The sequence below is a fragment of the Jaculus jaculus genome, chromosome 13, assembly GCF_020740685.1.
Source record: "Jaculus jaculus isolate mJacJac1 chromosome 13, mJacJac1.mat.Y.cur, whole genome shotgun sequence".
NCBI classification, from domain to species: domain Eukaryota; kingdom Metazoa; phylum Chordata; class Mammalia; order Rodentia; family Dipodidae; genus Jaculus; species Jaculus jaculus.
Window position 1 is genome coordinate 92,538,726 of NC_059114.1, and position 26,653 is coordinate 92,565,378.

Here is a 26,653-nt window from a genome sequence, read left to right on the forward strand (position 1 = left end):
CACCCATAATTTTACTCTCTTAAAATTCTTATAATTCCATATTTATGACATATATACTACAGTATAACATTTAGCAGAATAATCTGCTCCTAAGCACTAGTGGAAAAAAGTAGACTCTAATAAAAGAATGTACCCATAAATACAATTTTAAGCTTAAATAAAATATCAAAGCAGAATTAATTTTAATGGCTTATCATTCAAAGAAGGTATATTTGATAAATATTTAGAGCTTTTTTTGGGGGGGGTTCCAAGTAGGATTAGAAGCTAGCCCAGGGCAACCTGGAATTCAATATGTAGTTTTAGGCTGGCCTTGAAGTCACAGCAATCCTCCTACCTCTGCCTCCTGACTTCTGGGATTAAAGGCATGAGCCACCATGCCCTGCAAGCATAAGGTTTTTTTTTTTTTTTAATTATTTTTATTTACTTATTTGAAAGCAGAGAGAGATAAAATGTACAGAGAGAGAATGGGCACACCAGAGCCTTCAGCCTCTCCAAACCAACTTCAGATGTACACGTCACTTTGTGCATCTGTTTTTTTTATGGAAAAATGAGGAATTAAACCTGGGTTATTGGGCTTTGCAAGCAAGTACTTAACCACTCAGCAATCTCTCCAGCCCTAGAGTGTAATTTTAGAGATATTTAAATATACAATGAACAAGCTTTAATTATATATGTAGTCTTTGTTTTTAGCTATGCTGACCTCAAAAATCAAATATGCAAATATTCTACAATGTAATTGCTTTTAAGCACAAAACTTCCTGAGAAACCATGGTTATTTATAGAAGCTTACCTATGCTTCAAAGAACAAAGAAAAGCTTGTTGTATTGTTCCTTTTGGATAGTACTAAATATATTATATATATGAACCTATAAAAGGCTGAGTTTTACTTCATTTGCAAGGTAAAAATGAACCTGCTGCAGTATTACAAACAGCAACCAAAGGCAGAAGACCCTGGCTCAACAGGAAAGGCCTTTAGTACTCCTGGTACATGACACAACATAGAAAACTTTTATGCACATTAGTTTAAGTATTCCACTTGAGAGCATGAGCATGTCTAGATGCCTAGACCTTTGAATGGAATATAGTACTTCTTGGAAATAGATCTGAAAGCTAACTGTTTCTTTCGATAAATTGTAGCCCCTTTGTTTACAAGAAGAAAGTACATGCTGAAGTACCAGTAATTACTGTGCATTTTTAGGAGGCAATCCCTGATTCCAATCCCATTCCTGATCCTCAAGATCTGAAAACTCTCCTGTGACTGTAAATCCAGCCACTCCAGTGGCCATGCCTTTCTCTGCAAATCATGTGTCACAATAAATTTCTACTCACTTAAACCAGGTATTTTTGTCAAATAATGAGAAAATTGACTAATAAATAGTAGTATGAAATATAATCAGGTAAGACTTATAAAACCAGTAACTGTGAGGAAGAATTCCAAAAAGGCAACATTAAACAGAAGAGGTACTATAGACAATTCCACAATGCTGGGATTAGTAGTCCCAAGTACCAAATTCATCCATATTCATCCAGCAAAAAGTTCCAAAAGATCAAAGTCCACAAGGTCAAATCCATCTCAGCAACACCCCAACTCTCTGGTACCAAATTTTGTAGGAGGCAGTTCTACTGCTAGGATCAGTAGGATGCTGAGATGAGCATCCAACCAAAAAATCTTATGGGAGGAAGGGATTTATTTCAGGTTTATAGATCCTGGGGATGTTCCATCAATGGTGAAAGAAGCTGGCTCTTATTCATAAATCAACAGAAAGAGAGAGAGCACACCACCAGTCAGCCAACATCAAAAAGCAACAAACAGTAAGTCTCCCCAGAGCTCCAACAACTTAGCATACCTTCAGGCTGGAATTCAGATCTGTTATTTGTGACATGCTGCCTGAAGCTGGAATCTGCCTGCTAGGGAGAGAAGCTGCAAACTCAATTTTGATAAAACACCCAAGTCTATGGGGGCCTTTCTCTCAAACCACCAAAGACATGGTTAAAATTCTTACTGAGTTTTAAGAAAGGAAAATGATGGAGCCATATTAAGCAAAGTGCCCCAGTTAACTCCAATCAAGGTTGAAATATTAGAAAGTAAAAGTTAACAAGAATAAAAGGGAGAGGAATATGTGCATTTATCCAGGCAAATCTAAATATAAGTTACAAATGAGATTGTAATGGGGAGGTAATATGATGGAGAATGGAATTTCAAATGGGTAAGTGTGGGGGTGGGGAGGGAGGGAATTACCATGGGATATATTTTATAATCATGGAAAGTGTTAATAAAAATTAAAAAAAAGAAAAGTTACATATGAAAATATTATATTGGAATGTAAGAGACCAAATATTTCCACAACATAAAATAACAAAAAGCAATCCAACAGCTTCAAAACCATATCGCCCAAACATATGACAGCCAGAAAAACGAAAAGCATGTAAAATATTGAAAAGAAGCCGGGCGTAGTGGTGCATACCTTTAATCCTAGACTTGGAAGGCAGAGGTAGGAGGATCATCATGAGTTCAAGGCCACCCTGAGACTACATACTGAATTCCACATGAGCTTAAGATAGAGTGAGAACCTACCTCAAAAAACCAATATAGATAGATAGATAGATAGATAGATAGATAGATAGATAGATAGATAGATAGATAGATAGAGACAGTGGATTTTCCCTTGTATGTCACATTGACAAGGGTCGATTAGTGATAAATTTTTGTCTACTTAGCTAGATCAAGGATTAAGAGTCTAAAAGAAGTGCCTCTTGGGCAAGTATATGAAAGCATTTCCAGGAAGGATTACCCCTGGGAAAGACCTCCATGCAGAGTGAGCTGCCCTGCTAGTGACAGCCTGTATGTAAAGAAGTTTCAGGAAAATGTGATATCTTTTGCCTACCTGCATGTTCTACTCGCTGGGGGGAGAGGGTTATCTACCTTGCTGCTTCCTTCTGTCCTGAATTTCACATCACAGTTTCCTCAGCTTTCCAGATGGACTCCTGTGAGAGTGGCCTGCTGAGGTGCCATCCTCTTGGGCTGAGCATCAAGTGGGTTCTCAGGCTCTCTTGCCTATAGAGAGTCATTGTGGACTGCCCAGTGTATATCATGTGAGCCAATTGATTAAGCGCGCTTTGCAGTGTGTATTCATTTCATCAATTCTGTTCCTCTCAATACAACACCTTCATCATGAAGGAAGGCTAATAATACAAATGATAAATGATCTGCTGAGAATCTTTCTCCAGGCAATAAATTAGTGGACAGGAACACCAGACTCAGATGAGTGGAGAAAAGTCTCAGCAGTTAAGACATCTCAGGTTTTAATTTAATTTAGTGATGTCTAGAAAACCTGCCTGGCCCACTTTGGGAAAGGAAGAATATTGCTGACCTCTCAATTGAGGAAAACTATTAAATACCTTTCAAAAAATGTACATGCATCTATGCATCAATTTCACTTTAGAACATTAGAAGTTTTTACAAAAAGCCAATTTTTAAAAAAATCATTTGATCATGCTGGAGAGATGGCTAAGTGATTAAGTCCCTTGCCTGCAAATCCTAATGACCCAGGTTCAATTCTCCAGTACTCACGTAAAGCCAGATGCACAAGTTTGTTGAAGCTTGTGAAATATTAAAACATTATTGGTAGTAGCAGCAAATAAATAAATTGACTTTAATGATTGCCTTGAATTCCTCTCTTTGCTACAATCAAACAAAAGAAGCCACATCCTCCTTGTTGAGTACAGTACAGCGCTAACTGGAAACTAGGGATGGTTCAGTTCCTGCCTGTAAATCCCAACCTTAAATCTTTCTACCCCTTTGCAAGAGAACCAATGTATTATTAGTCTCTTCCATTTGCTTGTGGAGTATTAAGTCTCAAAATTTTGTAAGTGTCCTGGCAGAAGCAAAAGATTTCTAATCAGAGAATCTTGGGCTCCTCCCTTTGGCTGTCAGACTATTGAAACAATAGAATCCAAGAAATTGGACATTGTCCAGGAATCTCCTTCTGGGAGAAGTAAAAGACTGAAGCCTGGTGCCAGCAGCCAGAGAAACTTCTTATGGGTCTCACAACTTTCAGACCAGGTTTTGGAGAAATTTGAGCTGATGGGTCTGTGAGGGACAGCATCACACCTTTACCACGACTGCATATAATGCATACTTCTTGCTCTCTGTAATCTGAGCCTCATTGCCAGGCACAGAAAATGGACTTGGTTGCAGTCCCTGGACCTAGTTGTTCCTCTTCCCAGTGTGGCCACACTGAAGAAAACCCTACTTTCTGCATATCAATATTGCCTCTTAAAGTTTTTGTTTATTTTATTTTATTTACTCGAAACAGAAAGATAGAGAAAGAAAGAGGGAGAAAGGCAGAGAGAGGGAGAAAGCGAATGGGCACATCAGGGCCTCCAGCCACTGCAAATAAACTGCAGACGCATGTGCCATCTTGTGCATCTGGCTTATGTGGGTACAGGGGAATCGACCCTCGGACTGGGGTCCTTAGGCTTCACAGGCAAGTGCTTAACCACCAAGCCATCTCTTCAGCCCCTCAATATTTCCTCTTTAACTGACCTACTGAAGGAAGGCAGGTAGCCAGCCTACCTAGGGCCCATGTTTTGACTCTACCAACTCTAGGGATATGGTGACAATTTTACCCCCCAAAATGGGTGTGAAATAAGAATATTGATAGCTAACCTTTTTACTCTTTCTGACCCCTCACTACATTCCTCAAGTTGCCATGCTACTATTTATTTCTGCCTCTTGTGGTGTTTCATGAATGGCTCTTAAGTTGATTTTCTTTCTGTGTAAAGTGACATTCATTCTTTCCCATACATGAAATACCTTCAGCTTTGGGTGAGGAGGATGCAGAGGTGGACTGCTCTACCTGTTTAGTATTTTCAAAATTTTAACTTACTTTTGAGAACTCATTTTGAGAAACTTTCTATCAGTATACCTATCATAGAGAAGAAAGAGAATACTGTCTTTATTTAGCATAAGAATGGCAATGCTAACAGGAAGGAGGAAAAAAAAGTTAGGGTCTATTGTATTTCTTTCCCTGTCTTTCTCTCAGATTGAATAATCAATCTTGGATTGCTAAAGTAACAGCCCTTTACCTGTTACTACAAAGTTTCCATGGTAACTCTCACTACAGAATAATTGAGCTGCTTCTCATCTGAAATTTTTTCCCCGATAAATGTGGAGGAGTTTACAACTTGCAGTTGAATCTGAACTTGTGACATTGACTTTGAAATAAAGAAGATATCGAACCTAGTAGGAACATTAAATAATAGTTCTGCTTTAATGATTGTAACCATCATCATAAAAGAACAAAATGTCTTTTAATAAACCAAGGTTGACACACAATCCTGAAAATAGAGACAAATTTATAGATGGTTCTACTTTGTATTGGGTTGCTCTCTAGACACTTCTGGAAAGAATTGAATGCTGATACCCTGATAAAGAGATGAAGGCCTCTTGGTATGAACATGTGATCAGTAGTGCAGCTTCTTTGTTGTAATGCTGGTGTGGTGAGCCCTTGTCTTCCCTGGGCCACACATCACCTACACAAACATCAGTGAAAGCTCCTGCACAAATGTCTATAAATGACTTGTGATATCCACCACCACAGATAAACAGAAAAGTTCTTACCTAATACTACTACTTAGTGACACATTCAGTCATTTCAGCTATTCAGCTTGTCCTAGGTTTGCTATCACTAGTAGAAAATGAATATATCCATGTGTGTGTTGTTATGGGTGCACTCTTGACTGTTTATGTGCAAATTTCTCCTGGTTTAATTCTCTCCTCACTCTTCTGGATTTGCTTTGAGGCCCCCAGTGATAAGATCTCCATCTTCCCAGACAGATTGGGAAGGGGGAAGTTTTCTTACCTGTGTATTTTCCTGCTTGCTTTTTACTTGTCTTTTGTTCTTGGATAATCTCTTACTGTGACATATGAGATCTCTCTTTAAGCTCTGTGTCCTTACTACTGAAGGACCCAGAAACTAAATGGTGCCATGACAGGCTTCAGTAGAGCACTGCCCTGGTTAGGCCTAAATCACAAGTTTCAGCTTAAACAGAGAAACAAAGGGGCAGTTGCCCTTCCCCCTGCCCAGGACACCTGAGACTGGCCAAAGACTTGTCCCTCCTACCTCCCTGTCACGGCCATTCAAAGTACATACAAATGTTATTTACTGCTTGTTTCTTAGTTACCTAGCTTAGTTACCAACCTTGCCGCAGTGATGTCCTAAGAAATCAACCAATCATGTACCCATTCCCTACTTTTTTGTTCAAATCCCTATAAAAAACCTGCCCCCCTGCTGCTTGGGGCTCTTGTACAGAACCAATGAGTTGGTGAAGACAAGAGACAGAGCTTAAGTCAGAAAATAAAGCTCCTTGCCCTTGCATACATGTTTGGTTCTCCTTGGTGGTCACTGGGGGTGCCTAGAACTGGGCATAACATTACCTCTTAGTCTTTTCTGATCCCCCTGTGAGGGTAATCTTTTGACTTGGGCTTGAAACAGGGCGATAGGGGTTTAGGAAAGTCCTTTAACCCCAAGCCCTAGGTCTGCATCTACTTTTAACCAAAGAATTAAATACAGTACAACCGAGGCAGATAATTATTAAGTTATTACATTTACTTAGTGAAGTACAAAACCACAGGAAGGAAAATGAATGCACCCGCATGGCCTGGGAAAACCACAGAGGACATAAAAGAAAGTGCCAAGAGCTCCTGCCATGTGCAGGGCAAGAGTCAAGAACCTATGTGGAAAATAGGGGTCACAGGTTCTCTCAGGAAGCTGGAGGTTCAGCAGTGGTCAAGAAGCATAGAGAGAAGGGGAAATTGCCCTCCTTTGGTAAAGTGTATTTATAGCCCTGTGGTGGTGAGCTCCACCCTCTGGCTCAGGTGAGTCAGTTGACTGGTGACTGGTGTGGGCTAGAGGCTGGCTCAGGGAGAGGCCAGCCATGACTGAAAGTTCTGGAGTCTAGGCTTGACCAGCCACAATGTCTGTCAGGAGTCTAGAAAAAGACCTCCCTCCAGGGGAGAAGCTCATGCATGGAAAAACAAGTTTAGGGAACTAGGTGATGCTGGGCTCTGCTGGCGGGGGCAGGTAGTGCTGAAAAAAGGACCAGGCCTGCTGGTTCCTCCCAAGGGGTTAAGGAGGAAGATGAGTGTCAGGATGACCCAAAACCTATCCTAGTCACTGGAGAAAAACCACATTGAGTCGGGAGTATTTTTGAAGCAGGAACTCACAGGAACTCTCTTTATTGCTATGAGCAGTTGCCTATTTAATGTTGGGGATGAAGGTGGGGATTTTAGGACATGGGTGGGGAAGAGGTAAGGACCAATAGTAAACTGTAACTATGGAAATGGTAATTCCAATTGCCACATGGAGGCCATCCCGCCTTCACAAACATAAACCATTCCAGAAGGCGGGCAGCATTGAGCACTGGGCTCAGTTGTGTTAAAAGTACAGAAGGAAAGATGAATGTATCCCACATCTATACTGGAATTATTAGGGGAAGGTGGGGCCCAAATGCCCACAGGAAACATGGGGAATAGCTGGACAGGGATGGGGAAGGTGGCTGAGCAGTTTTTTAAGGGCATATGGACAACTGTACTGTAATTAGCCAGAGAGGCCCAGATTGGAGGCAAAGCCAGCAATCCTCCACAAGGGAGGGAGTTATTTAGTTTAGTAGGGTGAGGGACCATTTTAGGAACAGTCATCAAGGGTGGGATATTCCCAAGAGAAGTGATTGTCAGTGTCCCCTTGTTGGGACAAATATTTTAGGTCTCTCGCTGGTACCCAGATGGGTCTTTTATTATTTTTTTTTACAAAGTTTTTCCATAGACAAAAATTTTATGAGCTTCACATAAGTTTTTATCAAAAAACTCCTTTCTGTTACAGAATTTTTGTACTTTAATCATTTCTCAGTATAAAAGATTATCCCAAGGTTGGGAAACAAATAAACCCTTTGATCTCAGTAATACAAACATAAATCTTAAGGAATGGCCAGCTCTTATCAGTAACACTGAATATGTATAATCTTGTTTACATGTAGGTGCTAAAGTTTTGTTGTCAAATGGCCCAGAGATATGGATACAAGGCCAGCCAAATGGCTCCAGACAATTTCTTCTCTCTTTTTAATTTTAATTTAATTTAATTTAATTTAATTTAATTTAATTTAATTTTAATGAACCAGGCTCTTCTGGACCATGGTGCAGAAAGACTGTATTTGTCTTAGGTTGTCCTCTACGATATTTAGGCCTTACCCATCATCGGTACATGAATTCTATCATTCATGCCTTGTCTTAGGTTGACCTAACTCAAGAGAATCTTACCTGTCTTTGACTACCAGACTCTTAAGAGCTTTAAGATAATGTCTCAGGAAGCTGGGTTTGGGTCATAGCTGTATCCCATGTATTTTTGTATGGATATCTATAATGGATCTCAAAAGGCATTTAATGGGTATGGGCAGCAGACACAGAATGAGCAAAAGACAAACACGTGTAACAGCAAAGCTTTCTATCCAAGAAGTGAGAGAATTCCATCCAGGCAAGGCAGACTTAAAAGCAGATATTAAGTCATCAGTAGCTTTAGCTGCATCAAAAGTAAGATGATTATTTTGTAAAGACAAAATCTCTGAATGTAACTGGATTTGATAAATGTATTTTCCCAATGCTGTTGACTGTCATTATATGTTTTAGAAGTAATACAAAACCATTGAAAGTCTACATGACACTCCAAACGAGTTCTAACTTTCAACCCTAGTATATAGAGCTAACAGGTGAAACTATCTAGGGTAAGGATGGAGCCCAAGATCTTAAAGGAGGCACAGTTTGAATTTTCTCAGGAGCTACTTTAAAGCTGTGAGTATGAAGGATGGTTGGACATTAAAAGTACAAGCCTAAAGCCAAAAGCCACAGCACACTTCAGGAACTCATGCTAGGCACACTTTGCATATCTTTAGATTGAAATCTGAAATGCACATCACACTTTAAGATAAACAATTGAATATATTGGGGGCCATTTATTTAAGTTATCATATTTCGGCCCTGGCTCTCAATAGATTTATAACTATCACACATTATAAATTGTTAGAAAAACTTAGAATATTTAGGGTAAATACTGTCTTTTTTAGTTGGTTGTAAGGATAAGGATAAGGATAAGGATAAGGATAAGGATTCCCCCTTTTGTTTTTGTAATTGAGACTTGAGGGTATCTTTTAATGATAGCCTGGTCCCAGGGGTTGTATGGAATGCCTGTGGAATGTGAGATTTTCCAGGTCTGGAACAAATCTACAAAGGCCTTGCTTATGAAGTAGGGGCCATTATCTGTTTTAATTCGATCAGGCAGTCCAAGAGTGGCAAAACATTGAAGCATATGACTAATGGCAGGTTTAGATTTTTCCCTGGCATGTGCCAATGCCCAGTAGGTATGGGAAAATGTCAGTGAGCCCAGTCACCATGAGAGGGCAGATTTCTCTCCTGTCCCCACCTGGGTCAGTCTAAGGGAGTCACATGGCAGTCTCCCAGGAGGTGGATTGCCCACCAACTCCCAGTAGGGGAGGGGGGGCTGGCACAAGCTGCCAGGAGGGGAACATCTATTTAAATTACCAAATTCTGCCCCTATCTCCCAATAGATTTGTAACTATCATATATTATAAATTGTACTCAGTTCAATTTTGAAGGTCCCCACAGTCTCGACCATTTTAAGATATTGAGACCTACAAAATTAAACAAGTTAAACACTTCTAACATATAAAGGCACAGAGTAAACATTTTTAACTGGCATAAGGCATAGCAAGGAGAGACTAAAACAATGTAAAATGAACCACCATAACCTAAAATTACTCTCAGTGCCTGTAATTTTAACTTGCTTGAGGTTTTCTAGCTTAAAATCTTAAGTCTCAGCCAGGTGTGGTGGTGCATGCCTTTAATCCCAGCACTCGGAAGGCAGAGGTAGGAGGATTACCATGAGTTTTAGGCCACCCTGAGGCTCCATAGGGAATTACAGGTCAGCCTGGGCTAGAGTGAAACCCTACCTCAAGAAACCAAAACAAACAAACAAACAAAAAAACCCCAAATCTTAAATCTCTTTATCCAATATCTCTAGCTAAGCATATCAGTCTATTACAAATTTAACCCTGATTAAACTCTCTGGGCCTGGGCAGCAGGACACAGCCAGCCCTTATGCCAGTAGCCCAGTTCCAGCAAAGTCCACTGTAGTCTTTCTTTCCTCTTAGAAAGCTTATAAACCAAGCCTCAAAGTTTGATTCTGTCTGCATTTAGTATTTTTAAACTTTCATCTGAATAGTCCATAAAATTTGGCTTACCACTCCAGAAGACACCTTTAGTTGTAAGCACCAAGTCCATGCCTATTTCTCCAAAACGAAGGTTCCAAAAGATTAACATCCACATGGTCAGGTTCATCTCAGCTCATTTCTTGGTCTGTATCAGACAGCTTTAGGTTTGCTGAGATAAACTTCCAGACCAGGTACAGTTATGGAGGAAGGGATATTTATTGAAGCTTACAGATCCAAGGGAAGTTCCATAATGGCAGAAAAAGCAGGCCTGCTTTCACAGGCCCAAGGAGAGAGAGAGGGGGTGGGAGAGACAAGCCTTTACAAATACAAAAGCTGCAGATGCAGCTTGCTAGGATCTGTTCAGAAATACAAAATCTGCCAGCAAACCAAAAGTGAAAGGAAAAAGAAAGGGAACGAAGAAATGTTGACAAACAAGTGTAGGTTATAGAAGCAAAGTTTAGCGCATTAAAGATGAAGACTGTCTTATAACCTATGAGGGTACGCTCACCCACACATGTACACCAATTACCTCCTCAATGAATGCCTCTCACAGGGCACTAGTCTGCCCGACTCCAAGAGCTGCACATTAGATGCCAGATGATGGGCTCCACCAGCAGGGGCAGCTAGTGATGAGGGAAGGACCAGTCCTGCTGGTTCCTCCAAGGGGTTAAGGAGGAGATGAGCATGGGGACGACTCAGACCTCTTCTAGCCACCAGAGAAAAACCACACTGAGTTGGGAGTCTTTTTGAAGCAGGAACTGACAGGAACTCTCTTTATTGCTATGAGCAGTTGCCTATATAATGTTGGGGATGAAGGCGGGGATTTTATGATGGGGTAGGGGAAGAGGTAAGGGCCAGTAGTAAACTGTAACTATTGAAATGGTAATTACAATTGCCACATGGAGGTGGCAGGCAAGAAACCATTAGGCATCTTGCTGAGTCCTAGCTGGCCAGAGACAGGTCCCCAAACTTTAGCTAGGCTCAGGAAATTCCACTAGGCCTCACACCTGGCCCTTTCAGGGCCCAACAGGTGAGAGATAAGAAGTCAGATGATCCTTTGATCTGTAGAAAGTGCAGACCTTCCTGCCTTTTTAGAGGACCAGTCATCCTAACTGCCTGACAGCTACCTGACTCTCAGGCTCTCAGGCTCTCAGGTTTTACCTTCCATGAGTGCACACACACACACACACACGTGTGTGTGTGTGTGTGTGTGTGTGTGTGTGTGTGTGTCCAGACTTTGCCACATGTGAGGGAGACTTTTCCAGCTACCCTCCCCCTTCTTAGGCAAGGGGCAAAAATCTTTTTGGCTTGGGTCATTCAGCTAGCCTTTCGACTAGATCCTAACTTGTCCTAAAATGAGTGTATATTTCATAATGTATCTTTCCTGGAGTTTGTGGTTTTAATTCTTTGCTAACTCGGATAACAATCCAAAAGTTGGATCCATGAGCCTTGGTCCCATAAATTCTTTATGGAATTTAATCTCTCCCTGGACTCAAGATCCTGTATCATTATGGAAGTAAAAGTCAGCAAAAAAATAAATAAATAAATAAATAAATAAAAATTGTGGGATATTTGAGGTTTTAGAAACAAATGCTTAAGTATCTGGTTCAATGAAACTAGCCTGAATTCTCAGTGAGTTCTCAAGATACTCACCAGATACTTGGTTCAAAATTTACCCTTGACACGTTCCACCCTTAGAACAGTTCCCCATAGATGCAGGTACTACTGAGAAACAATGACAAGAACAAAGTGTAATTGTGAAGTGGGGATCCATAAAATTCTAATAAAGAGATGCAATCAATTATTTCTTTGCATTGAATTTAAGATAAAGCTCATATATTTCACTTGAAAATTGCCACATCACATTTATTTCAACTGAAAATACACTTGCAAATGTACAAGCATATTATTTTCTTAGCAATATTTACCCAAATTCTTTTTTTTAATTTTTTAAATTCTGAAAGCAAACATAAGGGCTACACATATTTCATTGTTCACAGATCTGTGTTTAGCCAATGTGTCAAAAATTCATTGATTTTTTTTTTATTTTACTCTAACCTTGCCATAATTTCAGTTAAATTTGGAATGTAATGACTTCAAACATTGTAATGATAAATTGGTTTTATATTATAAATACACATTTGACTTATGTAAATGACTGATTCAATTCACTAAAAGTATAAAGAATGTATGCCAGCGTTTATCATGTTCTGGCACAGTTTCTTTCTGATACTATAACTTGATGACATGCCTGAAATCACATAATCTTTTCAACATTTGGCCTTGACTTGGCCAACTTACTCCTGAACAGTGAATGACATCACCACAGTCAGTATCTGTCCTCCATTACCAAAGATTGTGATTTAAATTTCACAGTTACACTAGTATGTGTGTATGCATGTGTGGTGTGGTATGTGAGTGTCTGCATGTGTGTGAAGATGTGTGATACCAGATGACAGCATTGAGCGTCCCTCTTCTATAACTCTTCTGCATATTTCCTTGAAACAGAGTCTCATCCAGAACGTGGAACTGCAGTTTACTCCAGCAGCTCTCTGGTCTCTGCTCCCTACAGGGTCAGAGAAATGGGGGTTACAGGCATGCATGGTAATATCTAGCTGTTTTCACAGGTGCTGGGGAATCTAACTCAGGAGGTTTCAGGTCCTCTCAGATTTTTATGTTTGTGTAGCAAGCACCCTTAAACTACTGTGCAATCTCCCCACTCCTCTATACTTCTTTTGACAGACTTTTCAATTCATCTGGCCAAAGTTTTGTCAAGAAAAAAAACTGATTTTAGAAGTTCCTCCACTCATTTTTGTGATATTTGTTAACTGTCACATTCTCCATAACTTGCTTAATAAGCTCACCATCAGTAACTGGTTTTTGACTTTTTAAAATATTAACTATGCTCCACATAATTAGCTTTTATAGTATATTCTGTCTGAGCTGTTTATTTAAAATAAAACTCATAAGACACTTAAAAAAATTATTTCTATTTATTTTGGAGACAGTGAGAGAATGAGAGAGAATAGGTGCACCATGGCCTCCAGCCACTGCAAACAAACTCCAGATGCATGCACCATCTTGTGCATCTAGCTTACATGGGTCCTGGGGAATCAAACCTGGGTCCTTTGGCTTTGCAGGCAAGCACTTAACTTCATAGCCATCTCTCCAGCCCGGGACAGTTGTCTTTAGTTCCACTATTTTGCCTTATTAAATTTGGCACCAAGTTTATAGTTTTTAAAACTGTACAAATACCCTACAAATTAGCAGGTTGCCATATTATTTGTCTTAACACAATAGTAGTCATCTTTGTGCCCTTTGTTGAATAATCATCTTTTATAATTTTTATTTTATGGGAGAGTGGTCTGTGTTCTCATAAAATATTAGAGAAGCCATTCTGGAATTAGACATTAATATAGAAAATGAATTACTTTTTGAAATTAATATGGGTGATAAAATTATTCATCACTATATTGAAAAAAAGTATTAGTAATAAATGACAAAAATGAAATTATTAGCATGTAACAGATATTGTTTCCTTTGCATATTTAACTGAATCTTCTGTGGACATCATTGATTTGTATCATGTTGCAAAATGCAGTTATGCTCCATTCTCTAAAGAAAAAAAATGCCAGTTAATGCATTTCACTGAATAAAGAGACTTTCAAAACCAAACATTTCCATATGATTTATCCTCAAATGAGCTGTATTAAAATTGAAAATGAATACAAATATTTAGAGTATCTCTTGTGTCCCACGTTTTACTAGCTCAGCATGGTATATGTGGAGGATGGATTCAGCAAACATGGTGAAGGCTCAGAAAAGTGCACTGACATTGACTACATAGCCCACATTCATGATACAGTGCTTACTCTCTAAAGATAGCCAGGCTGATTGTATGCAACACCTTCAGCAAACCCTCAGAGTATTATAATATTAAAACTGTCCTGGTTATAACATCAATTGACCTAATAAATAAGGAGATATGTGGTGGTGCATGCCTTTAATCCCAGCACTTGGGAGGCAGAAGTAGGAGGATCGCTCTGAGTTCGAGGCCACCCTGAGACTCCATAGTGAATTCCAGGTCAGGCTGGACCACAGTGAGACCCCACCTCAAAAAAAAAAAAAAAAACAATCACACAAAAAAGAAGGAGATATGCAAGGTGAGATAGTCCCATGATGTCACAGATGTTGCAAGTTTTAGCTAAAGGTTTTGATAGTCATTATGATTATATTTACGAGTATTAAATAACCATTATTGAAATTAATTGAAAAATAGAAGGTCTCAGAGGAGATATATAAACAAACATCATAAATTACAAATGGAAATTATATAGTTGACAATGTTTTATTTTCAATTTTTAAATATTAATGGGATGAGTCAAAGAGCAGAATGGAGAGAGTAATACAATTGTCAGTGAAGACAAATCAGCATGAACTACTTATGAAGAGGGGAAAAAGAAAAATTCTCAGGAAATATGAACAGAGCTTCTGAGGGCTATAAGATTGCATGTAAGATTCTAATGTCCATGCCTTGGTTGTCTGGGAAATTAGTGTGGAAAATGTCTGAAGAAATAATTGTCAGGGGCTTTCCAAATTTAGAGAATGATAATTGAATTAATTGAAGATACTAAGTGAGCCATACCCATGTATTACTAGTACTGACATCCAAGGCAAGATAGTCTCAAGATTGAGACCACTCTGTGCTACATAGTAAATTCAAGGCTCACCTGAGATGCATATTGAGACTGTGTAAAAATAAATTAATAAAAGAACAAAAATAGGGTTGGAGAGATAGCTCAGCAGTTAAGGTACATGCCCACAAAGCATAAAGACCTACGTTTGACTCCCCAGTATCCATGTAGAGCCAGATGCACAAGGTGGGACAATCATCTGGAGTTTGTTTGCAGCAGCTAGAAAGGCTGTGGCCCATCCATTTTCTCCCACCACCCCCTTTCCTGGTCATGGTTGCACACACACTTACTACTATTACTCAGGAGGCAGAGGTAGGAGGATCTCTGTGAGTTCAAGGCCAATCTGAGATTACATAGTTAATTTGAGGTCAGTATGGTATATAGCAAGACCCTAACTCAAAAAAGGGCAAAACTATAAATATAGGTCAGTGATTGAGTACTTGCTTAGCATGAGCATGTGTCTGGCTTTGAACTTCAACACTGGAAACAAAGAAGAAGGTGAAGGATGAGCAACAGAAAGAGAATAAACATGAGGGCAAGTTCTTGAGTATATGAAATTGTCAAGGTAAAGCCCAAGTTCCACTGGAGACCTCAGGATGTTGGAGATGCCAGGAATGGAGTACACGTGAAAAGACAAAACTACAGGTACCTAATAAAACCAGCCTAAGAAAGAGATCAAATGTATTACAGGCAGCCAAGCAGGTAGAACAGGGTTTCAAAGCCCCTTGGAGCACAGATAATATAGCACAAAATCTAGATGCTGCTCATGGAACTAAAAGAATTGATATTTGCTTTGCAGCATTTCAGCATTGTTTTGCTGTCATCTTATTTGCTATGTCACATTTACTCTTATTTGGAATGGGATTGCTTATATCATTGAATACTGGAAGTATCATCTTCTGATTTTACTGGAGCTCTGAGTTAAGAGACTGCTTTCTGCATCAGAAGAAACATTCGACTTTGAATTATGGGAACTTTTGAAGTTGTTCTGAAATCATCTTACATCGTGAGATAGCTATGAGACTATTGGGGCTTTGGGCAGGATTTTATGGCTGTGTGTGAAACGTCCTTCACAGGCTCATGTGCTTGAACAACTGGTTCAGATGTCAGTTCTGTTTGGGAAGGCTGTGTAACCTTTAGGAGATTAAGCCAAACTGGAAAAAGGTGGGTTGTTGTGGAATGGGCCATGTAGTTTACATCTCAGCTTCAGTTGTGATACCAGCTTTCTGTGTCTTCTGACTGCTGTCTTGATGTAACTAGGCCCCTTTTGCTCCTGTCACCATGTCTTCCTCAAATCAACATGATAGACAATATGACTTGAATTATTACCCAGAGGAAGCCCTTTATCCCTAGCCTCTGTCACGTCTTCTGTCCCAGTGTTGAGAAAAGTAACTAATACATACATCCTAAAGTAAGGAAGCCTGTTTACTAGAAACCTACATTAATGTCACATAAGCATTTATGAGCATGACTTTGAGTGAAGTACAGGATCCAAATGCCCTTGAATATGGAATGCTAAGGGTTCTGGGACATGCAATAGAATAAGCTCTAAGTACATGCAGCAACGTGGGCATGTCTCAAGGAATTATGTGTCACTGGAAAAGGAGTGATGAAATCTACACATACTGAGAGACTATTTTAAGTGAGAAAATGCTAGAGAAAGAGATGAAAATAAATGGTTGCCAGGGGTTACAGATGAGAAGAGAGGTTGTGACTATACAGTTAACATAGGGATTGCTTGGTTGGGAGAATATTTCTCCTCTTGATTGAAGTAGAGGGCATATAAGCCAACGTGTGTGACAAACTGTCATAGAATTATATGTGAACACACACATGAGAGTAAGTGCAGAGTTTAAAAACATCAGTCAAATTCAGGTAAAGTCTATAGTTAATTACATTGTTCCAACCAAGTTTTTGCTTTAGTTATGCACTGTAATTTGCTGTGGGAAGGTGAACAAGGGATATATGTGATTACTCCTGAAAGCCTTTGCCACTTCCTTTGAGCATATAGCTTGAAATGAAGTTCCCTGAAAAAGCAGCACCTACATTGACAATTATCAGAGTTACTAACTTATTAGAACATTGTGAATGGGAAGAGTTGGAATGTCACAATCTAGTTGAAAGTTATCTTTATTAACCACTTATTACCAAACTTGCATATAACCCTTGGGCTAGAAGCTCAAGTCTTTTGTAACTAACTTTGGCCAAGGCAAAACCTAAGAATTTCCATGATAACATCTCAGACCTAAGGCAGAGGTTTCCATGTTCTGCTATAACCAAGTTAACTGGTATTCCACCATTGTAGTTGATAAATGCATTGGTTCCTATCCATCTTTTGTTTTATGATTATAAATCCTCATGTAACCATTTCCCTAGTAAATGCAAGATCGCTCCCTCCCTTTGGAGCAAGAGCTGTGTTTTCTTTTACACTGATAGTATGGCCAGTCAACCTGAGACTCCACATACACTGTGCAATTCTATTTATATGGAGTAAGAAATATTTGATTTTGAGCCAAATATGAATGACATGATATAGGAATCAGTGCCCTGAATGACATGGTTTGTCAAAGATACATAGCAAGCCAGGGCTTTCTGACTTTTGTTTGTTAATTTGAATATAAGCTTTAGTAAGCAAGGCAAAAGAATGGTTTCAATTACATAGATTGGTGAAAAAATCATTTTAGGACTTTAATATAATAGGTGTGGTACTGAAATGCCTGCTAAAAATTAAATACTTCTTTGTTTCTATAGCAGACATATTGCCTTTCTGTAATAAGTAGCCCAAACTACAGCAATCTAAGATAAGAACAAAAGAAACTATATACAGCTTCATGACTTGAACATTAGATGTGTATATGTCTTATGTATATACATATACAGTGTTTGTATGTGTGTATGTGTATACATGTATACTCACATATGTGTCTCTAAATACATACATATATCTGAAATATTTGATTACTGCTTTTTTGGGTCTATATTATGACTGAGATTTGCTAATTTGAGATTTTACATATATATATATATATATGCACACATGCATACATGCACACGTATATGTATATCGGCATACATACTTGCACATATATATATACAAATATATGTATATACGTAAGTATGCTGTATGGTATTTTTAATGTATGACCCCCCTGTAGACTCAGGTGTTTTACAGAAGCTTATAACTGAAGTCTCCAGCCGCCTGGCTAGAGGTCATGTCACTGCAGGCAAACCTGAACTCCAGCCCAGTGGTGTGTACAGAGGTCTGAGCTCAGTGGTGACACTGCTTGCTGCAGTTCCCCAGATGCTTTGGTGCTTGCTGTCTGTTTGGTGGTTTCTTTCGCAGCTTAGATTTATGAGTTGGAGCTAGCTTCTTCCACCATGGGTGTAACTCCCCCTGGACCCCTCTATAAGCTTGAAATAAACCCCTTCTTCCCTAAACTATATCCAGTTTGGATGCTCATCCCACCAACGTGGAGCTGGCTACTATTGCGTGTGTGTGTGTGGGGGGGGAGAGAGATCTCCAAAGAAAATTTTGAGGATCACAAAAGCATGCTTTATTAAATTTTACATTTATGAAGTCACCTGGGACTATGGCAAAAAGCCTTGCCAACTTCAAAATAGTTTTCAAATGAAGATGTCCCATAGGAACAGCAGGCCTCAGAGAGAAGTCTTGAACAAAAATCAAAGCTAGTATTGTACTGCCCCAGGGAAATCAGACAATTTTTCTTTTTCTCCTTACTAATACCTTGGAAAAATACAAACAAATATCTGGAACTCACTGGATAGCTCCAGAATCAACCGGAACCCCCTGAGATTCTCTTGCTCAGCCTCCCAAATTCTGGGATTAAAGGCATTTGTCACCAAGCCTGGCAATAATATTAGCCAAATTCAAACAAAGTCCCTGGGAGATACAACAGTTATGCTTCCTTTTTAAAAATCTCAGCAGATTATTTTTTAAGCAAAATCCTTCAGGATAATGGATAAAGTTCAAATTGTGGAAATTAATTTTCTGCCTATCTATTGCCTTTAAGACGATCCCCACAAAAATTTAATTGGCAGAATAGTTAAGATATCATAACTTTATTGGTAAACAATGCATCTATTTATTTACTGAAATATGAATTTTTAGATCATAAAATAGATCTCCTCTGAAAAAGAAGAAATGATCTTAACCATAGAAGATAAGACAGAAAGGATTCAAAAATTATGAGAAGATACAGGTTATCTTCTTATGAAGGTATGAAAATAGATTTATGGTTTTAAAGGTTAGATAAGGGCTGGAGAGATGGCTTAGCAGTTAAGCACTTGCCTGTGAAGCTTAAGGACCCTGGTTTGAGACTCGATTCCCCAGCACCCACATTAGCCAGATGCACAATGAGGCGCTTGCGTCTGGAGTTTGTTTGCAGTGGCTGGAGGCCCTGGCGCGCCCATTCTCTCTCTCTCTCTCTCTCTCTCTCTCTCTCTCTCTCTCTCTCTCTTTCTCTCTCTTTCTCTCTGCCTCTTTCTCTCTGTCTTTCACTATCAAATAAATAAATAAATAAATAAATAAATAAATAAATAAATAAAGATAAACAAATAATTTTAAAAAGTTAGATAAAAGCAATACCTTTGTATTTGAAGGAATTTCGTGTGCTAAAGTTGTTTTGTCCTAGAAGCACATGAAGTTTTTAAGATGGACATAGAGAAATAAATACAAAACCTTACAGCTGATGTATCATGACGAGATAGGTGAAAGAAGGAACTTAAAAGATTAAATTGTCTATAAAAAAGGCTTACAATAATAATTTCAAGTTAAAATTCAATGCACTGATAAAACCCTGGGATCCATCTCTATAAAAACAAGGCTTCTCATTTACAAAAACTGGCTTACCAGAACATTGCATTTAGTTGGTTAGGTAGCTGAGGTTTGAATTTTATGGCTTATATTGTTTTACCCCTTTGCCAAATGAGCCACTTGAGATCGGGTAATCAGATTTTACTCAAATGCCTCAACACAACCTAAAAGTGCGTCAGGGCTACGTGTGCATGTTTTTGCATTGGGTTGAAGGTTTCTCCTATCAGAAAGCCACCAATTTTGTTGGAAACACATCTATTAGTAAAAGATCCTTTTTAACTGAAACATTTCTTATGAATTGCATTGTGATGATGGAACTAATGTTTCTAGAAAAGTGTTTAAATCTGTAAAATTTGGCCAGTTGAACAGAATTTTCATTGTGCCTACCATCTTTAATTTTCTAGATTTATTGAATAAATGGCACTATAAAAAAATCAATTGGCAAAATTGACTGAAAGTTTTGGCTTCCTTAAGCAAAGGCACTCCCAGTAATTCTAAATTTAAGAGATATTCTCTCTGGAACCATTATCTCCTTAGGAAATAATTACTTGCCATCCTATGAGAATGGATTAAATATGTTTTGAACTTTGCCTGCTACAGGGAAATGTAATGCACTATTTTAAGTGACTTTAAGAAATCACTAAATATGCAGAATTTTTTTTAGAGTCTTCCCCTAGAAAATTCCAAGTGCTTTCTTTGATTATGAAAGTCTGCACAAAGACTCACTTCAGCTATAGTTGAAAGGACCCTATGAGGTACTTTAAAAAACATTATTCATTGATTTATTTGAGAGGGAGAGAGAATGGGTGCACCAGCCACTGCAAATGAACTCTAGATGCAGGCACCACCTTGTGCATCTAGCGTACATGGGTCCTGGGAAATTGAACCTGGGTCCTTTGGCTTTGCAGGCACTCACCTTAACCACTAAGCAATCTCTCTAGCCCCCTTTCAGGTACTTTTAACCACCTCTTGCACTACAAAATTCCAGGCTTTCCTCAAATATGTGACAACCCCTGAAGACACATTCCCGTGGGCTTCAGAAAAGCTAGGTAACATTTATCTCTTTTGAAACTGTGTGCACATGCCACATAGCACATGCTGAGGTCAGAGGACAACCTCAGGGTATTTCTCCTCTTCTTCCACCTTCTTTTCAGACAGGGTTTCTCTAGTTTTTCAGCATTTGCTTACAAGCTTCTATGTCCTCCAAGCTTTGTCTCCCATTGCCACTGGAAAATTGGGATTATAGATCTATGAGTCATTTTGCACCCAGATTTATGTGGGTGCTGAGAATGATCAGACTCCAGTCCTGCAAGCAAGCACCTCTAATAGCCAAACCATCTCCCCAGCCCTTGCATTCATCTTTGACTACATTGAAAATTGAGAACCCAATGTAAATGTACAGAAAACACCTCTCATCCTATTTCTACTAATCCTTATTCTTTTACAAACATCTTTAGAGCAGGGCATGGTGGCGCATGCCTTTAATCCCAGCACTCAGGAGGCAGAGGTAGGAGGATTGCCATGAGTTCGAGGCCACCCTGAGACTACAGAGTGAAATCCAGGTCAGCCTGAGCTAGAATGAGACCCTACCTTGAACCGCCCCCCATAAAAAATCTTTAAACATTTTATATTTAGACTAAAAAAAGCTAAGGTATTTGGGGCTAGAGACGTGGCTTAGTAGCTAAGCACTTGCCTGTGAAGTCTAAGGACCCTGGTTCAAGGCTCGATTCCCCAGGACCCACATTAGTCAGATGCACAAGGGGGCACATGCATCTGGAGTTAGTTTGCAGTGGCTGGAGGCCCTGGCATGCCCATTCTCTCTCTCTCATTCTCCCTCCCTCTCTCTCTCTCTCTCTCTGCCTCTTTCTCTGTCTGTCACTGTCAAATAAATAAATAAAAATAAGCAAAAAAATTTAAAAAACTAAGGTATTTGGAATTTTCCTTGGTATATTTTCTTAAACAATGCATATAAAGCTTACCTTTAAGACTTTAATGAAACTTCAAATGATGACATTATTGGTGATTTCAAATTCCAGATAAAGTAATATTAAAACATATGGATGGCTCTCGAAAGGTTTGTTGCATATTTGGTCTTTTACTTACCTCATTAACTTTTATTCTGTTGATACTCATTAGGGACATACAAAGATTTGGGGGTAGTATTTGGTGTGCTGTCTTTTCTTTATGTAGATAAGGCTGGACTCATACTTGGAATGAAGCCTACATTGACTTGAACTCCTGATTGATCTGCCTCTGCTTCCTCAATGCTGAGATTATAGGAATATGCCATCCCATCCAGTTGACAATGTTTTATACAAAGTTTAAAATACCAGTCTGACTCCAATGGCAATAGTATTCATAAAGGATTTATCACATTTTCCCAAATGCTAGAGTCAAAAGATTATCTCTGTATGTAAACATACTGGACCAGGAATTTTATGACAAGCTGAATTTGTTATACATAGATATTCATTACAGAATGATTCATATTTAAATATAGAACACATAGAATGTTGTTTTAAAAAATATAAAATTTGTGACCCAAAATACCATACTGTCTATGTCTCCTGATTGAGTCTTTGGGGGGCAGGGACTCATTTGCCTTTCTGATTGTGAAATAAAAACTAAAATTTGGTTATACCCATAAAATTTGTGCAATGGTTTTTTTTTTTTTTTTTTTTTTTTACAAGTCTGATCTTTGATGTTATTATTAGTTTATGAGTAAATAGTACTTATATTGGATGGAATTTGGAATCATAATTTATTGATATCTTATTTATTCTGTGTATGATTACTATCTGTTTATTTCTCCAAAATGTAATCTGATATTATACAAAAATAATATGGCAAATAAGATTAGTCACCACATTTGAGAGTTATAATAATTTGGACATTGAAGACAACTGTTTTTGAGAATTAGTACTAGGTATAGAAAAAAAGAGGCCAGAAAAAAGTAATTAGAAGATAATGCAAAATTTCATATACTCTAGACATCAGGGTTAATGTTCACAGCCTTTAGGTAAATGAGGAAATTTTAGGTTAATAACAGCCCCTAGGTCAATGTTATGTGTTTAACATTGCATGCTGCACATAGTTCATTGAAGTATGGGTCTCAGCTGGTTGGTCTGATTCTCTTCCCTGAGGGGATGGGAAGGTAGATACTTTTTATGCTGGAGAAAGACAAAGCCATATAACTCCTTTAAACAGCTTTGTGCATTTTCAATAATTTTTAATTTTCCATTTTCATGTCTTTGTCTTTATTATTGAGTTGGCAAAGGAGAAATAATTAAAATTTGTTTTTGAAGTTGAACAAAATTAAGTACAAATGAAACTTTTATCTTTAAAAAATTGTACATGTGTGTGTGTGTGCATGTATGTGTGTGCATGTGCATGCACTAGAATCTCTTGCCACAGCAAAGGGATGCTAGATGCTTGTGCCTCCTTTTGCATCTGGCATATGTGAGGAGTTTGGGAATTGATCCCAGGGCTAGCAAGCTTTGCAAACAAGTGGTTTTAATAACTGGGCAATGCTCCTATATTTACTTTTATATTCTATTTTTATTAAAACTGTATTGTGATTCTGGCATATATGTATATACATATATTTATCTCAGATGATTTATTATACAGTCTGTATTTCCTAAAAAGACTACATGAGAATTGTTCATGCATCATTTTTGTGTAGTGTCAAAGAACAATGGGGTTAAATTTCATAAGTTTTAGATTTCATCCATTCAGTATCCCCTTCCTCAGTAATAAGTCTGTCCTCCAGGCAAAAAATATACATTTAAGTATATGGCATGTCAAAAGGGCTGCCTTCATTTATAAAAAGAGATTTACAGAGATACATCAAGATTTGAAGTACAAATAATGCTTTCAGGGAAACAAACGAGGAGTGAATAAAAGGAAGTGGCATTATAATATGTACCATTTAAAATTGGTTTTTCTTATATTTTTAAACTAAACAAGCATGTTTTATACCTAACAAGCATGTTTTATACCAAACATTATATATGGGAAGTTCTAAATTGAATGGATTAAATGGGATTTATCTAGGCTGATGTTTCAGGTTATGAGCCAAGTTTTCAAGTCCACACACAATAAATGAAAGTCTGTTGAAAATAAAGTAGAACTCACAGAGAAAAGCAAAAGTGGAATATCCTTCTGCAACTGCTGTCATTAGCTTTATTCCCCCAGAAATTCCTGCCCATGTCTCCCTTTAAGGGGAAGCTTTAGATGAAAGTTTGTTCCCAATAATGCTAACTTTGCTCACCTACATTTTTCTGCTCTCTATAATGATGCAGTGATTTTTTTGTGTCATCTGACCTTTGAGGAACTCAATAATAGTCACACACTCTTTCCATAGCCTCCAGAGTGTGATCTGTTTTCAGTGATTCTGGGCAGGACACAACTCATAGCTCTTCAGCATTTTCTTCAGAACTGAGGAACATACTTTACCAGGGCAATGGGAAACAGTCTCTGAGGATCTGCTTTGTCTGCTTTCAGAGGAGCCCTGTCTTGATTCTTTGAGACTTACCAGGATTGCTGTTCTTAAGTCAGTGACTGTAAATTGCTATGAGGAAACCAGAACACATGAAGAAATATAGCTACTGAGGAAAAACAGCTTTCCTTAAAGCCACTGACAGTGCTCGACTTCTTCCAGGATTCCCTGCAAAGTTAGAAAACTCACAATTTCACAGTCCCTTTAGATCTCTGCAAGTCACTTTATTCATTGCATTGACAAAATACCTGACAAGCTGCTTAAGGAAAGAAGCTAGTATATTTTGGCTTGCACTCCTGGGGAGCACGTCTACAATGGTGAGGAAGACATGGCAGCAATAGTGGGAGGACAGCTGGTGTCCCTGAGCATGGTCAGCAACCCCAGAGAGAAGAGCAAGAGGGGCCAGGCTGTGAAACATCAAGGCCAGCTCCCGTGACATACTTCTTCCAGAAATGTTCCACCGCCCAGAGGATCCACAATATTCCCAGGCGATTCCTGGCTATAAAACAAGTGCCTAGGAAAAGGCTTCCTTAGACTCAGCAACCAACACACACAGCAGCCATGACATTTCAGACTAAGCACAGCTCCCTTCTGAGTTTGCAGAAGAAATTGGCAACATAGCCCAGGTGGTGCTGGTTTTTAGGCATGAGAGATGCAAGATTAAGGGGTTTATGGTTTCAGAGAGTCACTGAAGCCAGGTAATTATGTGGCAGGGTCACATTTCCTATAGGGAACCTCAAAAATCTATTGTATGAAGCTATAAAAGTGGTGTGTAAGTTTCATTGGAGAAGCCAAGACCATAGATGTCTTTCAAAGAAAGCTGCAGGCATGGAGTGGAGCCAGACTAAGAAAGAGACCAGACATGCTAAAAGCAGAAGAGCTGAGGGTCTGGGCCACAAAATCCCTTCAGAGCTATGTGATTCACTCCTGAGTCCCAGATACTAGACATGCAGCACAGGGTTTGGTACTTGTCCTTTTGGGTTTCAGTCTTTCCATGATCCAATCTTTCCTTGTTATTCCCCATTCCACCCTTTTGGAACAAGCAATGTTTACTAACTTTGTCATTATTTATGTTGCGTATTATATATATATATATATATATATATATATATATATATATATATATATATATTTTTTTTTTTTTTCTGTTCTATAATGGGTCCCCAATTAAGACTCAGATGAGATTTTGGACTTTGGACTTGTGAACACTCTTTACAATAGACCAAATACACCTAGCATTATGAGGTGGCCATAGAGGCCATATGGGGGCAGGACATAATGAGGTGATATGACTGTAAAGTGCAGGCCCCCATAGGTGCATGTGTTTGAACACTTGGTCCATCGCTGTTTATATTGTTAGGGCAGGTTGTAAAACTGTTAGGAAGGTTAGGAGGAAAAGACTTGGAGGAAGTCAGTAACTAGGGTAGACTTGGAGGTTTTGCAGCCTGGCCTCACTTACTTTTCAGTCTTCCTCTTGACTCTGGATGTGATGTGACCAGCTGGCTCCCTGTTCTTTCTCTCATGCCTTCCTCACCATGATGGAACTGTAAATCATATCCCTTTCCTTCCTGGCACTGCTTCTTGTCAGGTATTTGGTCAAAGCCCTAAGTAAAGTACCTTATGCCTAATACAGTACACCCACATGGAAGGTGAGTTTGTGGCATGCCTTGTGGAGTTACATGTACGTTCTGACACATGTGGTAAATGTTGAATGTTTCTGTGCTACTAAGCAGAGATGGTGAAGAATATCTGTGCATGTGCTTAGTGTGTGGAAGGACATGTCAACAGGAACATGAGTGTTACATCTTCTCACAACGTTGTGGGGTAGTGAGATTGAAGAGTAAGAGGAAGTGAGTATGGGTCTATGAAGGGTTGTGGTTGATGTGAGATTTGGGAGAGAAAATTTGTATGTGAAAGTGCTTTCCCTTGGGGCCATTTGACTTTTCCAGTGTGAGCATTAAGGAGCTAAAGAAGACTTTCTGTGTAAGGGAATTGGAGATGTTTATGAGATTAATGAACAAAACACTGAATTTGAGAATGACTCCATGCCAGAATGAGGATGCAAAAGTGTATCTAAATGATGTCAACAATTGAAAAAGACATGTGTGTAAAGTGAGTAATAGAAGCGTGCTTACTTAGTGTAAAGGAGCATGAGGTGCATGTGGGCTCGAGGCTGTGCCACTCTGCCCCAATCCCAGCCCACATCTCAACACTGTCTTCTGTGGCACCCACAGCTGCTCCCAGATACACATGGAAGTGTGCTAAGGAGCTTTGCTTTCTTCTCCAGGGCAAGTTACTTACTAACCCCTCTGTAGAGGCTGCAGTCTTAGTTCCTCTGCTATT